Source organism: Lepidothrix coronata, unplaced genomic scaffold, assembly GCF_001604755.1.
Source record: "Lepidothrix coronata isolate B3197 unplaced genomic scaffold, Lepidothrix_coronata-1.0 Scaffold104, whole genome shotgun sequence".
Classification (NCBI taxonomy): domain Eukaryota; kingdom Metazoa; phylum Chordata; class Aves; order Passeriformes; family Pipridae; genus Lepidothrix; species Lepidothrix coronata.
This window is the reverse complement of record NW_016690284.1, coordinates 2,410,097-2,427,495: the sequence shown is the minus strand read 5'-3', so window position 1 is coordinate 2,427,495 and position 17,399 is coordinate 2,410,097. Positions and strand designations below refer to the sequence as shown.

General features: G+C 39.9%; 1 protein-coding gene across 4 annotated transcripts in view; it reads left to right on the top strand.

Moving 5' to 3' along the window:
• Positions 1-17,399, top strand: part of PLCXD3 (phosphatidylinositol specific phospholipase C X domain containing 3) — a 76,343-nt gene that overhangs the window by 15,201 nt on the left and 43,743 nt on the right. The window contains exon 1 of one of the 4 annotated variants that reach the window (XM_017823597.1): positions 15,820-15,856. The exons of 1 other annotated variant lie outside the window; for it this stretch is intronic. The gene's annotated coding sequence lies outside the window, so the exon portion shown is untranslated. 2 more of the 4 variants (XM_017823596.1, XM_017823598.1) reach the window with 2 other exon arrangements.

Here is a 17,399-nt window from a genome sequence, read left to right as displayed (position 1 = left end):
TGAGAGATGTGGGAGGAAATCACCACTGCATGGGTTAGCCACATACTCAGAAACATCATGTTTAACATAGAGATGGTAGTCTGGTGTGGCTGTAAATGACATATGATATTCGTAGTTATTGGAAATACGGATGGAAATGAAAGCTGGAAATCATAGAATCATAGAATCAGCTGGGTTGGAAGGGACCTCCAAGATCATCAAGTCCAACCCTTGATCCACTACCGCTGCGGTTACTAGACCATGGCACTAAGTGCCACATCCAGTCTCTTTTTAAAAATCTCCAGGGACGGAGAATCCACTACTTCCCTGGGCAGCGCATTCCAATGTCTGATCACCCTTTCTGTAAAGCAATTCTTTCTAATATCTAACCCAGACCTCCCCTGGCACAGCTTAAGACCATGCCCTCTTGTCTCGCTGATAGTTGCCTGGGAAAAGAGACCAACCCCCACCTGGCTACAACCTCCTTTCAGGTAGTTGGAGAGAGTGATGAGGTCTCCCCTGAGCCTCCTCTTCTCCAGGCTGAACAGGCCCCCCTCAGCCTCTCCTCATAGGACTTGTGATTGAGTCTCTTCACAAGCCTCATTGCCCTCCTCTGGGTCTGCTCCAGCACCTCAATGTCCTTCCTGAACTGAGGGGCCCAGAACTGGACACAGCACTCGAAGTGTGGCCTCACCAGCTCTGAGTACAGGGGAAGAATCGCTTCCCTGGACCTGTTGGCCACACTGTTCCTGATCCAGGCCAGGATGCCATTGGCCTTCTTGGCCCCCTGGGCACACTGCTGGCTCATGTTCAGCTTCCTATCAATCCAAACTCCCAGGTCCCTTTCTGCCTGGCTGCTCTTCAGCCACTCTGTCCCCAGCCTGTAGCACTGCAGGGGGTTATCGTGGCCAAAGTGCAGGACCCAGCACTTGGCCTTGTTGAACCTCATCCCGTTGGAATCAGCCCAACTCTCCAGCCTGTCCAGGTCCCTCTGCAGAACCCTCCTGCCTTCCAGCTGATCGACACTCCCCCCCAGCTTGGTGTTATCTGCAAATTTGCTGATGATGGACTCAATCCCCTCATCTAAATCATCAGTAAAGATATTAAACAGAACTGGGCCCAACACTGATCCCTGGGGGATCAGTGATAAAGGCCCTTGAGATAGTGTGTCAGTGTGAGGATTAGTGGAGCACATGGAAAATGAGCTGAGCTCAGCAAGAAATGACATGAGGAAAATGTATGAATGATGGACAAACTTTTAATGTGATTTAAAGAAAAGTGAGGTATAAGCCTTTGAGCTCCTTTAAACATGGATTGGAAAGAGTGCTATATTGAGTCTGGCTGAGCTGGAGATCATTTCCTCATGGTAGCCTTCACAGTGCTGTGCTTTGCATTGGTAGCTAGAAGGGTGTTGATAAACAGAGTTATCACGATACCCAGTGGCTATCCTGTTCAACCTAAGCATCCCTCTCTTCCCATCCTTTACTCTTCTTCAGGAAACCTAAACTGAAATGTGGTCTTTTTCAACCAGCCTCATTGTCAGTAATGAGCTATAAATCACAATAGTTCATGTGTAAAAAACTTGGGGGCTGCTGAGGGATAAGGCTGTTGAGGTCTTGAAGTTACGGCTTGACACATCTTCACCATCACCTGTAGCTGTCTTCAAATCTCCCTTCTTTTCCAGTGTCTTTAACTGTTGAGCCACTTGGGGAGGTTATTCTGTGTGTGAATAAAGTCAGATGGATTCCAGGAGCCCTGGTCATCATCTGCACAGGCTGCAGCTGCTGCACCTGCCTGCTGCAGGTTGGCAGCATGTCTGTGATGGTTTACTCATGAGGGAACTCTCCACAAAACACTTCCAGAAACTTCTTAAGAAATGAAAAATGCTCATCCATGCCTCATTGATTTCTCTTTAATTGAGATTACGTTCTGGAAGAAAGTATTTAGAAGAAGTAGTTTAGAGAGTAGCAATTAAGATGTGTTTATATTTCTTCATCAGGGACAAATTTGGAGAGGTAGTGGAAATGGGTTTGCTGCTAATTAAAACTGTGGCTGAGTTACTAAAACTGTTGCTCTATGAGTATTCATGATGCTAGTGCCTTGGTAAGGTTAGTTTTCCAATGCCACTTGAAAAGCCTGGGCAAGTGCTGAAAGAGTGAATAATTTTTACATGGCCTGACTTGCTCCCTGAGCTCTTCTCTGCAGGGGGCATCTTAAACTGCCAAAATGCAATGCTCCTTTTCAGTGAAGTTTTGTGGTGAGTAGCTCTGTCTGGTAAAGAGCCAAGAGGTGTGACCTGTGGCCTGCGTCTAGGTGTGTGTGTGGCAAAGCCTAAGCCAATTGAATTACAGCCTGATAATTATGCAGAAATCCTTACTTATCAAGGAGCAAATTTTGGCTCTTATTTCTCTTATTAGTGAGGTTTTTTTATATGAATAAACCCACTGGTAGGATTGTTTACACTTTAGGAAACCTCTTCTAAACTGGAGGATGAAAACAACATTGAGCCTTAATTAGTCATTTGTGTAACTCAGGTGAGAAGTAAATTCATGCTTTAATTATTTGCTGGAATCAAAGCATGTTCTATCCTAGAAAAAACATAAAGCAGGGAAGATGTGAGTAAATATATTAACAATAAAATGCAATATTACTTTTCAAGATACAGTGATACTTTGAGGTTGGCTGTCTCTGGGCTGTTGGAGACACCTGACCAGATACTTTACAGGGCAGTTCCCTAACAGCTGTGCTGCCTTGCAGCTCACTTCCCCTCAGACTCGAGCTAGGCAGACTGAACCATTATTTTTGGGTACTGCCTAAATGTCCTTGCTTCTCTGGCAGCATTTCATCCTTAACCTCTGCAAAATCCAGACAGAAAATTTGGCTTCTCCATATGTGGTTCTGGGGTGCTAGTCATGTCTTGTGTTGCAGAAATATTTCTGTAAGATGAAGACAAACAAAAGGTTTGGTTGTGTGGAAAAAAAGACTAGTGTCTCCCTCTCTGAAACATATTTAGTAAAAATACACACTTAAAAAGAATTTCTATTACTTCCAATTTGCACAGTTTCTGAATGTGTGTGTTAAAATGCTGTGCCTGTCAGGGAGTCCACACGATACCAAATAATGAGCTTCTCCTTTAGAGAGTGATGATGACTTTCTGAGCTGTTCCTGTATCTGCAAAGGAAAGAAAGAACCAAGCCACAATCACCACAGTATTTGCTACTCTGTTCATTACACTTGAACAGCTCTTCCATCCCTAATACAATCCTCTTTTTTACCCTCTTAAAGGCATTATGCCTTTCAAAGACTGTTCGAGGTTCAGGTATGTGGCAGTATCATTCTTACAAAAGTGTGTTTTGACTGTGCTGTGCTCCATAATCGCAGCTCTCTGATTGCCTAGGAAGAGGGTATTGCTGTTTAGTATGTCAAAGTAGGATTTCAAGGCACCAAGAGCAAATGATGAGCAATTACTTACCCCAGCAAAAGTGAGGAAGAGGAAGCTGGTGATGGCTGGAGAAGAAGCTGAAATCTTTACTCTGCCTGTTAATTTCAGTCTCAGTGTCCTTGGGTGTCAATTGAAGATGATGTTCCATAAGTTGTTCCGTGAGCTGTCCTTTTAAAGCTTTTAATGACACACTTTATTCTGATACTAGAAATTATGGAATCCTGAGGAGACCATTTGCTACATCAAGACCGTGAAGAAGGTTAGTGTTAGAGACCCTGTGAGAGTCATATTTTTGATGGAACTGTCTCTTCCTACAGGGTATGAAAATGTTTCTGAGTCTGATTAAAGAATATGAGCAATGATTTTTCAGAATGGCTCTCTGGTAAGAACATAACTATCACAGCATACTCTGGAGATAGTCAAGAAGTGAAATATAAATGTCATTTTTACTCCATATATATTCAGCCTGAAATTAAACTGCATGTTTTTACCAATGAGACTGCTAGAACAACTGATAGATTGAGAAGTGAAATCTGTTAGAAGTGAGTGTTCTCTCCAGAAAAAACACTCCATCTTAGTACAAGGTTTCAGAGTTGCTGCAGAGTCTATTAAATGGAATTATTACATGGCCTAAAACGATTTCTTCCATGCTATACAACAGTCCACCATCAATAACCATTACCTGTTGTGGCCTTAGAGGTCTGTAAAGAAACCTTGGTCTGAAATTCCCTTACTCTTGTTCTCTATTTTCCAGCAAATGCCTTATTATGAGGAAAAGAACTTGGAAAGTAACATGCTCTTCTTCATTAGAAGTTGATGAAAGACAACAAAAAAGGAATACCCCTTTGGGATGGAAAAGTAGGCATTTCCTGACTCAAAAATAAAAAATTTTACTTCAGTCATGAGCCAATTTAAATATATTATTTCAGTAATGGCAAAATATGTTTCAAGCATTTATTTAAAACTAAAATGTTATGTTTAAAGTGATGTATAAGTAGCAGTACTGCCATCTCCCCATAATCCTGTTCTCCAGAAGTGACCATATACAGAGTCATAGGGAAGAACAAGAACAAGGGCAAGCAGATCTGCTAGTTGTTTTATATACTCTTGCAGTTTCCAGCTACTAACTTTGCTTTCGTTTTCACTGAAATACTTCTTCTAAGTCTTTTGGTGATGCTGGATGGACAGGTGTGTGCTCTTTCAGCACCTTGAAAAACGTCCATCTAGTTCTGTTCAGAAAGCATCTAAAAGCGTAAAAGTTGGTTCTTATTCTGTGAGTTTTTCCAGATTTTGAGAGTCTTCTGACTTTTGTCTGGGTCATTTTATCAACAGGACATTTCTTGTAAAGGATTTGTTTGCAGGAAGCTGAATGCCTCTGTACAGAATACAGTGCTTCTCTGAAACAACACATAGCAAGCTTCTATTTTAAAACTATTGTAAAAAATCAATGGATTTCTTTTTGAAAGCTTCTCTTTCTGTGACATATGGAATATAGATTTTTATTATTATTTAAAAAATTTTTTTTTAGACTCCTTATGTTACATATTTTAGGTTTTGCTGAGTGTGGACTTAGATCAGAAATAGGACTTGTGGGATGGAAACTCTTGGCAAAGAGCCAAGATAAGCTGGACATACTCAAGAACTAAGTACCTTTCTGCTTCCAGTGTTTTAAATCCACTTCTCTCATGGAACTGGCTGTTTAAGGCTGAGTTTGTTGAACAGCCTATATAGAGTTCTAGTATCATTTTGGTGTGAATCTGTAGATATTGTCTGTTAATTCCTTTGGTTTTTTCTGTTCTGTAAACCAACCATATAAAATTACTTTCCTCTAAGATACTACCTTTCAGACATTCTTGAACAATACAATGTGTAAGCATGAATTGATAGGTGAACAAACATAAAAAATAATCTTATCTCTTGCTGACTTAAGTAATAGGAAATATTTTATGAAATGGACATGTCTTTTAACAAAAATAAGCCTTTTTATATTACCTGCATGACCTGGAAAGTATGGTAATATCACCAGTTTGCAGAGGCTTCTGAAATCTCTGTCAGAAACCAAACCATTATCACTTCTTTTTATTTAATAAATAAAATTTTAAGAAATTTTTCAAGAGGCAGAACCTCCTGACAAGGCTATGAAAGTATATTTCACTGCAATGCCGATTTTACTGCCTGCTTCAGGAAGAATTTCACCTGGATGACTAAATGACTGCTTTACTTTTACGTGCCCTGAAACACTGACTAATTTTTAGGCTTTTAGGAGCAGAAGTTTGGGTTTTAGGAGCCAGAAGCAGGCAGTGATATCTGAAAATACTTACTTAGACATTATGCAGCTAATATGTGGGCTGGCACAACATTGCTCTCCAGATTGAACAAGGAGCGGTAGTTGTGGCACAGTTAATCAGGGGCATTTAATCATGGCTTCAACAGTTTCTTAGAACTAGATTTTTTCCCTCAATTTATTTCTTCCTTCATAGTCATTAGACTTACTTATTTGATGTGCAATCCCATTGACTTATAGAATTTTTCCTTTCTATACTCTTTCTTTTGACATTAGTTGTGAAATTTTTCATCTTTAATCTTTTAAAAATCAAACTTATTTTGTAGCATTGGAATTAGGTATTTTCTTTTCATCCTTTTTTGGAAGAAAAAGCAATGTTTGGTAAGGGTTTTTCTTTGGCTGTTTATTTTTGCTATGGCAGAATAAGGTCTCAAGTGTGGACAGTTTAGAATGAATGTATGAACATAGACTGTAGTGGAGTAGTTGGATTAGACAGAACAGGGCGTAGCAATGAAAACCACATTGTTTCAGCAGTAACTTTTATTCAGTCTTTCTGTCTAAAGTATAATCCTTCCAGCATCAGAGGTGCTTAGGTAGAACTTTGTTCACAGGATGTTTTATAGAAGCTCAAATTGTAAAAGCTTACTCATATGGTCAGAACAGGAGAAGTCAGACTGTAAATAGGGTGCAGTGTGGCTGTCATTCTGGTTCAGTAGCTTAAAAACATTTGGGGTATAGTAAATTAAAATTCCAGAAGGTCCTTCTTGAATGCAATGACCTAGTAAACTTCCTCAAACACTTGCATAAACTTTCTTACAAGAAGCAGTTATGTGTGGGAAAACAATTTAGGGAGTTTACTCACCACTACTCACAGCAGAGTAAATAGTCTGACTGATAAATAGTCTGCAACATTCAGACAGTACTATTAGTCCCAGCCCAATTCACTGTTTCAAAGCAAACTGTGGACCAAGTTACATAATATGAAAAGTGAAAATCTATGCTTGGAATGCGTGTAAGGACTGTGAACAGCTGAGCTATAACATAATGGATGAAAACTTATAAACTACTTAAAGACAGTGAACTGTTTTGCTAAGTGATCAGCAAAAGAGTAAAGGTAATGAAGACATTTTTACTTCCTTGTTTATAACACTGGCACTAGACTCAGAAGAAATGAATATCTGTATTTTTCATGCTTCCAGGTGCTTAATGTTGGGTGGAGATGAACAGAATGCAAATATTTTTCTGTGGTATTTAACATATTTAACAAGTGCTTACCTGACAGTCTGAGATTTTATTTTTTTACTCAGGTAACATGCATACATGATTTTACTTTCATGAGAACTAGTATAAGTTTAAATGTGGATTTTCAAATGCGCTTGGAATTCATGAAAGCATGTTCTTGAGAAGTCAGAAGTTTTTTGTTTTCCAGGCATTTTGAAAGTGACTATGTATGGGATGTTTCCCCATTCCCTAACGCAGGGCAGACTACTGTCTGTCTTCTGGGTGTCCTGCTGATTTCACCACATGCTCTTGAATTCCTGGAAAGGACAGTGAGTGGGATTAGGATGTAAAAAATTATTGCAAGGATCCATCTCAACCTTTTAATGGTGTTGCAGAGTAACTCTTTAGGCTCCCATTCAAAGAAGTCCAGCACACTTTTTAATTATATATATAAATATTTATGTATGTATGAAGAATTGTTTTAATTTTGTATATATATATATTTATATTTTTATATATATATATGTGTGTGTGTGTAAATACAATTAATTAATTCCTATTTTTTCCAGCTCTTGAGCTAGGCTTTCATCTATAGTGATCTCCTAAAACTAATTATCCTATGTACAGGTCTTCGGGGTAAAGAAGTTAAAATGCAGTATGACCTTTCTGCTCAGAGTTTATCACTACCTAATTAGTATATTTTAGCTGGCAATATTCAGTGTCCTTAGTCCTGTGTTGGACACCAGCTGTGCCACTGATTTGAGAGATGGTTATTAAAAGTACCTGAAAGATTAACCTTCTCTTCATCAAATACCGTAACCAGCTGAACACAGAGGTTTGTAGCTACTGGTCTCCTTGAGTCTGAGTGAAAGTAGTATCACTCATATGTGGTCTTCAAGACTGCTCATTCACTTTTACTACAGAGAGATGCTTTAGTGACTGGGGTTTCTTTCTTGAGTTAGGGACGTTAGCTCTTTGAAACACATTGTTAAAAATGGACTGATAGAGACAGGTGGTCCAACCTGACCCTCTCCCCTCTGTGCATACTCAAAGGGCTTGAAGATCACAGAGCCTGAGCTTGCTCTATGCTGCACATGGGCACAGGGCTCGTGTGCTAGAAAGGGTAGTTATGAGATGTGTTATTTTAAATCTTTGTTGAATTTGTACAGTTACGTGGAATTGTTGAGTCACGGAAGTTTGATTTGGAAGGGACCGTGAAAGGTGGTCTCATCCAAACCTCCTGCAATAAGGAGGGACATCTCATGAGCAAACACTTGCCAGAGATGAGCATGGTCTTACTTCAAGTCAGGTCCTTGTTAGACCATCCTTCCATGTAGGAAAGCTGAGGGTTGCTCTTCCTGTACTGGGAGCAGATATGCAAAACCAGCATTAACATGAACAGGGATTTGAAAAATGTAATTTCTCTCCAGTCATGGCTACTACCAGTAGTTTTCTTTCTCTTCCTTTGCACTCTTTTCTCTGTCCATCTCTTGTGCTTGTAGACTGTAAGATGTCCGGGGCAGGCACTGCCCATGGCTTAGCACACTTAAGTTCTGTGCAGGGGTACTATTAGTAAAATACCTAATTCTAAAGAGAAACCCCACCAATAAACAGCAAAACAAGAAACAAAACCACAAAAAAATGACAAAACAAACAAACAAACAGCAAAAGAAAAACAACTCAAAACCAAAAAGGGTAATGAATTGCACTTGCATTGGACTGGCTACTGGGCTTTTTTTGATGACGGAGTGAGAGCAGAGATCTCAAGAACTGAAAAACTATCCTGGGATGAATCCCGATTATTTTGAAGTCTATCTTTTTGAAGACAAGACAAAACCTTTCCTCTACAGGAAAGCAGATTTCCCCTTCAAATTACAAAGGTTTCACATGATGATAAATTAATCACTTGGTCAGTAGATACAATAATTTGGACATGTGTTAATCATTGCATTGGCTCTTAATATGTATGTGCATGTGTGTGTTTGCATATGTATACCTACATTTTTCTGTGTTTTTTGCTTCAGGTGATGATTCCCTGTTGAAAGTTCTGAAGGGATGAAATTAAACTTCATTTTGCAAACTGCACAAAGTATATGGGGCAAATCAAGGGACAAATAAAGAATCTAAAAAAGGAAAACTTGTTAAGAAAGTTTTTATATCTTTGTAGGAAACTCTGAAAAGCTCAACAGTCCTTTTTCAGAGTAAACATTTCCACTGTGTTCTCCAGTTCTCTATTCCTCTGTTCTCTGTGTGTGTGGCAATGTTGAACACATGGGCACCCTATACTAGGTAGAGCAGAAGCAGCTGAGCAGTGATACCTGTCTTGCTCTCATAAGAACCCATATGGGAACTATCAGAGAACATATGTAATTTGTGTCTTAGTAGTGATTTCTGTTCTGTTTGGCAAAGAAAAAGAGTGTAATTGTCAAGGCAAATTATTTACTAGATAGTTCATATCATTACCTCTTTACCACTTGTAAATGAAAGTACCCCAGAGAAGTTAATTTAAATTACCAGATCCTGTAGTGACTGGACAACTCCCATTTAAAAGATAAATTACAGTTCTTTCCTTTCTTTCCTTTCTTCCCCTCCCAGCACTTGTGCATGATCTGTCTGATTTGGCTGGAAAAATGTGCTGGGGGGAAGAAAACTTGATATGGGGATTGTGTTGTGCTGTGGGGTGGCAGTTCTGTGTGTGAAAGCTGCAACCCATCTTCCTCTTGCAAGTGGGTACCAGGCACTTCTAGCAGCCCCATGATTTGAACTTGCATGTTTGCAAGAGTATTCTTAAGCTCAGTAACTCTGTGTCAGAGACGTGTCCCCTGTGAATAACTTGGTGTTGATACTTTATCTTAGGTGATGAAAATCTAGAATTTAGGTCGACAGGTCAAGTGCTGACTCTGTGCCTTCAAGCCTTCTTAGTAGCTAAAGCGTGGCTTTGGCAAAGTGCCATCTGTGCGTGCTCAGCAGTGTAGGGTGAGCTCCTCCAGGACTTCTGACCAGCTTCAGAGACAACCTTCTCTGCAATGCATGAATCTTATCTGTAGACTAAATAGTGTCATCTGAAGCAAAATAGCTTTTAGCAGTGAAACAGCCCCTGGCTTTGGAGGCTTTAGACAAATTCTGTGCCCTTCCCATTTCTTCAGTTAAATGCTTGTCATCCTCCCCAGCTTTGCTGTGATTGGACACATGCTAAGGGCGTTCTCTATCAAATGGAACCTAATAGGGCATTGAAATATTGATGAATAAAACGTTAATTTTTAATTCTCCATCAATCTTTACTAATGGGAATCCAATGTGCTTCTGTGCAAGAGGCTTTCTGACATTATGTGGTTTAATGTGTCTGCACATTAAATAAAGCATGGAGCTACAGGGTTTTACTTTGCAGGTGCTTTGTTTAATAGAAGAAAACAATGGAATCGTTTAAGTTGGAAAAGACCTCTGTGATCGTCAAGTACAGCCACTGACCTAATTAGCAGGTCCACCACTAAGCAATGTCCCTAAACACCACATCTACACGTCTTTAAATACCTCCAAGGATGGTGACTCCACTTCTTCTCTGGGCAGCCTGTTCCAAACTTTTCAGTGAAGAAATTTTTCTTAGTACCCAATCTCAACTTCTCCTGGCACAACTTGAGGCCATTTCCTCTTGTCCTATCATTTGTTACTTGGAGGAAGAGACCAACCCCCATCTGGCTGCAACTCCTTTTGGGATAAAGTCTCCCCTGAGCCTCCTCTTATCTGGGCTACAACACCCCACTAACTCAACCACTCCTCACGAGACTTATGCTCCAGACTCTTTGCCAGCTTTGTTGCCCTTCTCTGGATGTGCTCCAGCACCTCAAGGTCTTTCTTATGGTGTGCTACTATTTGTAGTTATGCCAATGTCCCAAACTCTGCTCTTTGGTGGTCATCACATAATGCTTCATCCATTGAGCTAAACCAGCCATAAGGTCTTCATAAGCTTATTCCACAGATCATATATTAATAAATTACATATATTAATAAATTAATAAATTCCAATAAATTATTGAGCAGATCTGGACAATGATATTATGTAAAAGCAGATGCAAAACTCGTGAGTATGTAGTTACACATTCCTTCTTTGTGCTGGATCACTGGCCTGCCGTCCTGAGTAGTTGCATGTGTGTTTATGTCTTGGGAGACCTCAGTCAGATAGTGTGATGATTGTCTCACTTCTGTCCTCATTTATGTTTCGTTTTCTGATGGTTTTGCCTGATTAAAATGCATACATTTCTATTATGTCTGTATTTTGAAATATATGATGATGGTCAAAAATGCTGATTTTTATTTATGAGATAGAACTTAACAAAAAACAATGGAAAAGAAATGTTAATCCCTGCTTTTCATAGTCAAGCATTGTTTCATTGAAATGGATGAAATACAACTAACATATCGGAGCCTCTTCATGCTCCAGGATAAAGGAGCTTAGTAACACTAGAAGAAATAGGGGCAAAGAACTTCAGAAGATAGGGAAATGTTTCCTTTTGCCTCAGGAAAAATATATTATTCAGTGACCTCCATTGTGCCTGACTGAGCCAAAACCCATCAGAGTCGTGCTCAGGTTGCATTTCTGTTGAAGTGAGCACAGGCTGCATTTGTATAAGCAATAGACACTCAGTAGGTATGGCCACGAGGAGAAGCTGGGTAGGTCACCAAAATACCTACTTCACTGGTGGTTGTCCAGAATATCAGTTCCAATTGTGTGTTTGGCATTGAAGCATTTATGTCAGGCCCTCTTTGGCATTAGAAGTTTAGCCACTCCACTGCCAGAAAAGATAAACTTGGATTCTTTTGCTCTTGCCTCCTTGATGTGTTTTTTTTTTCCCTGCAAAACTGGGGAGATGATTGCTGGTATATGCATGGTAATAAAGCTTGTCAGACACAGACAGTCAGAATTCTTCTGAATTCACATTTAATTTATTCACGGCACAGCATGCAGCAAAGCTGATGGCAAGTTAATGTGCTGCACTTTAATGAGATATCTGTTTGCCTCCCAGGTTTTGAGGTTTTTGCTAGTTTTATTTATCAACCTGGCCAAAGCCAAAGCCATAAGGCATTACAGATCTACACTAAAATATTTTATTTACTTAGCTGATGCTTTTGCCAGAGGAGAAATCGGTGAAGTAATTAAATAGTGCTGCTTTTATTTTAGAACAGACATGGGGTCTTTTTGAGTATACAATATGTCCTTCTCAGTGTTGTGGCTCACAAATACTACCTAGATCAAAATACTCTATTCACAATTTCCCAGTTTTGATGTAATTAAATTTCCACCTGTCTTTGAAAATTGACCCCCTCATTCTCTTTAGAGGTGTATATTTCAGGGGAGGAGAGATGGAGAGAAAAGTGTAGCAACTCTGTAGTATGAAACGCAAATGCAGAAATTTCAGTGTGACAGAGCTGCAAAGTCTCCCATTCAGATGATATGACTCCACTCAGGTTTTGAAATCTAGTTCATGCCAATTGAGTTCTTGTGTTACAACTTAGTCTTTTAGCAATTGCAGTTCCTCCTCATTAGCTAATTACTGCATCAATAATGAAAAGAAGATGAACCTTAGTCAAGAAAATGATGTTGTGATGTATCACTAATGAAACCATTTCTGTCACACAGTGGGAGCATGCCGGGATCGGGAGGCACCTGGGAGCATCACGCTGTGGATGGCTGTGAAATGCCAGCCCTCACGGGTCTGCCAGCCCCTCCCAGGGTGGGTGGAGAGGAGCACAGTGCGTGGACACCATGTCGTACAGCAGTCTTGCAGTCTGAACTGCGCGTATCAGTGTAGGTGTCCTCTGAGAGGCTTGCGTTAATTTATCTAAAGCCATTTAAAATGTCATTTTAAGTCTTGCTAGTACTCATGCCACTCTTCGGTGGACTCGGAGTCCAACAATGTAGGTTGCTGGACTTGATGATCTTCAAGGTCTTTTCCAACCTAAATGATTCTGTGATTCTATACAGAAACATTGTTTCTGTACACAAAAGAGTGCTTGGAAAAGGGTCTTTGAGACGGAGCTAACATCTTTTGTGTGTGTTAACCTTTAATGTCTAAAACCTGTCAAAGTGAAGGTCAGATTGACCTTTCAATTCACTGTTGTACCTTTGCATTATGTTTTCTGCAAAGCTAAAACCACATTTTGCAGTAGGAATACAGTCAGGTTACGAAACTGTGTAGTTATCTTTCAGTTTTGTGCACCCTTTGTGATATAAGCTATTGTCTGTTTGGCTACAAATGCATAAATAAATAATTATTAGAAAATAACTGATAGATTTATGGGGAAATGCAATTACAGGCTTTAGTTGAAATGTGCCTGCTGTTAGGTACAATGTTCTCCTGTTTCTTTGCTACTAACAGAAGGCTGAGAGAGTGGAGAGGAATGGGGAGGGAGAGTATAGGAGGGGATATGCCACTGAGCATAATCAGTTTTGGGAACAAGGACAATCAAATTTTGTCCAGCCCTTTGCTGAGAGACTTCAGGAAAATACATGCAAGGTTTATATTTGGAAATATCAAACTGTGTTTGGCATTCAAGTCAGGTAATGTAACCCATAGAAATCACAAGATTGAGCCAACCTTCTGTGCGTTTCTTCAAGTAAATTAAGAAAATGTTAATTTTGGATGCTGTGCAGGTGGAAAGATGCACATAGACAAAATATCAGCACATTTGCCTGCCTATCTGTAATGCTTTTTATTTATAAATGTTTTTTTTTTCTGTTGGACCATGAGCTGCCTGTTAAGCTGTGTGTCTCCCCTCAGATGCCAATATCATGTCAAAAGGAAAAGTTGTGCATGTGAGCAGGGATGGCTGGTGGAGGTCATTGAGGGAGAGGGGCTCTGCCTTCCAGCAAGTGCCACCTCTGTACTAAGACAGTTCACACATCCTCTGGGATTTCTTTCCCATCTGAACAATAGAGCCTTTGATATCAGAGCAGTCTGGAGTTTAGTAGTTATTTACTTGGCAGAGAAAAAGGCAAACTACTGCCACAGACTGCCAAGTGGTGTTACCTATATTGTTAAGGGCTGGCATTGAGTCTGTTGATCAAGCATTAATGGGATTAGCTTAACGAAGAAACTTATGGTTCACAAAAAAATATTAAAAGTTTAAGAGGTTTGGGTTTTTATTAGCATCCTTCCTTTCAAGAAATCTTTTTAATGACTTAACTCCAAATTTGTGTCCAAAGGTGTTCAATCTAACATTATTGTTATTTTTCTCAATGCATTTATAGAGTTCCAGGATTACTTTGTTGCTGACAGTGGGTGTTTTCATCATATTAATAAGATTTTTTTTTTCTTCTTTTGTCTATTACCAAATTATTTTGTCAGCATTTTAGGGTTTGCTGTTGGTTCTGTTGCATTGATGTTTTTTTAAGTGTTTTGAAACATTTTTCTTGTTTCAGTTATTTCCTATGGAGTTGAGTTAGCTGAGTGAAACAGATGACTTCTCAGTGTTTTAAATTCTCTACCTAGTTGTATATAGTAGTTAAAAATGAATAATATTTAGAGGTTGAGGGTATAGGTCTTCTGGGTATGATGTGTAAATTTGAGAACTAAATGGTAATGTGGCTTCATTTTTCTTCATTTTGGGCAATCTCCATTCAGACACCAAATTCAGTATCTTCCCTTATTGCAGCAGTTTCCGTATGACTATGATAGTCCCAGGCACATAGAAAAGGTAATAATTTTTGACGACCAGCGGCTATAATTGGAAAAAATTGGATAAACTTTTAGATATAGAAAACCTTTTTCCAGGCCTGAAATGGAAGCAGCAGACTTCAAGCTAAGTACAAAAATACAACCTGACACTAATACTAGTGCCATCTAGGAATATATGCACTCTGAGTAGCTCAGTCTGTGAAACTTGAAAGTGTAACTGTCTGGATATCAAGTGGATTCCAACCTGGATTGTACTAAGCATGTTCCAAAAACTGCTTTCCCTCAGCACATCAAAATCCGGGCACTGTTCTCCTGTCGTGGTGTCAGAAATACCAAGACAGCTTGTGTAATTTTAGTTTGTCTGACAGAAAGTGTTACGCTGTTTCTCCCCAAGGATGTAACTTACAGAGAGCACTCAGATGGGGTTTGTGGTGGTTCTCTCTGGGCTGTGTAAGGCCACATATGTTCCTCCCTACACACTCACACACAGCAAACATGCAGAGGAAGGGTGCATTTCCCGCGGGTGTTTTTGCAGGACCCGTAGCAGCAACTCTGGTCTTGTAGGCTCTCCCTCATTTTGTCCTTGTCCACACCTCCCTGCCCACAACGTCAAACACAGGGTGCTCAGACCTGATTTTAGAACCCAGCTTGCCTCAGCCCAACAGGTTAGTCCTGGTAGCTGTGCAGGGCTGATTTTTGCTGCATCCTTGTATTAATGACCCCTACTCTTGAACCTGAGTCAGCACTTCCCACAAAGCACCATCACCTTTTCTCCTGTGCTTTTCTTTTGTATTACTATGGGGGAGAACACTGTTTGAGAATGAGTTTTTTTTCCAATCAGGCAGTCACTAAGCTCCATGCCGCTGCTCACTCACTCCTCTGCCAGTGGGGTTGTGGAGAGAATCAGAAGAGTAAAAGCTGGAAAACTCATTGGATGAGGTAAAAACAGATTAATAGGGAAGAAAAAAGCCACACACACAAACAAAATGACACAAGGAATTCATTCACCACTTTCTATTGGGACGCAGGTGTTCAGCCAACTCCAGGAAAGCAGCTCTCCATCACACATAATGGTTATTTGGGAAGACAAACGCCGTCAGTCCAAACATCCCTCCCCCTTTCTCCTTCTTCTCCCTTACCTTATATATTGATTATGATCTCATGTAGTATGGAATGTCCCTTTGGTCAGTTGGGGTCATCTGTCCTGACTCTGTCTCCTCCCAGTTTCCCATGCACCCCCACTCTCCTCACCAGCATGTAAGCACTGCTCAGCAATAACAAAAACATCCCTGTGTTATGTCTGTGTAGAAGTTTCTCTGATTCCTATCTTGAGCAAGGCAGATGTGTTCCTTGTTGAGGGCTTCTTCAAGCTATCCCATACAAATGTAGCTACTGTAATTGTACCTCAGTGAGACAGAAAAGAAGTAAGACTCTGTTCCTTACCTATCTTCCACAGAGGGGTTTTCAGGGTTACAGTTTTAGACTTTAAACTTCTGAATTAAGTGTAGATGGACTGTAAATTCTTTCAAAGTACAAATTCCAGACTCTTGAGACTCAAAGTTGCCCATTAATGACACAGGGATAATATTTCCCTTCCTTTAAAGATGCATTCATTAACAGTAGAGATATATATGCTGGAATTCATCTCACCTAATTTTATCTGACTGAGCTGTTTTTTCTCATTTAAAGAGTGGAGAAAAAGGATCACCTTCACTAATGAAGCATCCTAACTTATAATAGTCACATATATGTGAACAGGATAAATACACTCCAGATGTCCCTCTTTGTCATCTCAGAAGGAATTTAGATGACCAGTGCTAGTTTAGATGAGACTTAATTTTAAGTGGTTTCAACTGGGTGAAGTAGATGGTGTGTTAAACGTGGACAAGCTAAGTGAATGTTCTTCTGTGTCATAAAATTAAATACCCAATGAATTGCTGCTCCTGCAAACAGAACCTGTTCAGATGGAGGCAGTTTTTAGTGCTAGAATTTTGTCATGATTTCCCAGTTTCTGATTTTTAATGGTGAGGATTCAAATCCATCCTGAAAATCTGTAGGTCTAAATATCACCATACGGTTGCAGGGGCAAAATCATGAAAGCATATCTTTCTTTTGGCTTGGTTTCAAACAGGGTGACATCATTTTTATCAAACTACCTCTATTAGTTCTTTAATTCAGCAAACAGAGATTGCTAAGTAAGGTTCCTTTTCCAGCCAAAACGTCAATCAGAACTGTAAGCTCTGCAGAGTACTGTACAAATTAACATTTAAACATCGCTATTGTAGTAATTATTTTGAACATCTTTTTTTTTATGACACTCAGAAGAAAAGGGATGACTTGTCGTTGAGTTTCCAGACTCTAATTTTCTCCCTATATAAGTGTGCTCTGCCAAGATCTCTTTCCCTTCTGGTTGTGCAGTGTTTCTGTGCTGCTCATACCCAGCTGGGAGCTCCCTGTCTTAGTTATTGACCTGCCACAATAGAGGCAGGAAGAATCCAAACAGCCTTTGTATATGTGGTTTGAATGTTCAGGGGATCTGATGAATAGACAAACATATGATTTGACTGCTAGGGAGATGATTTGATGGCAAACAAAAGGTCACATACCAGCAAAACTGTTAAATGGTGGCATGAGAGTGGGACTGCTGTTCTGCTCCCTATTCAATTTCCTCCCACACTGGGGGCCAGATTCTGCCTCCACTGCAGCTGCTCTTGCTACATGGGATTAGGGAGTTTTTTGGGTGATGTGCTTGTGTGAAGGCACTAATGGAGTACACAGCAGACAAGGGTGGAATTCAGCA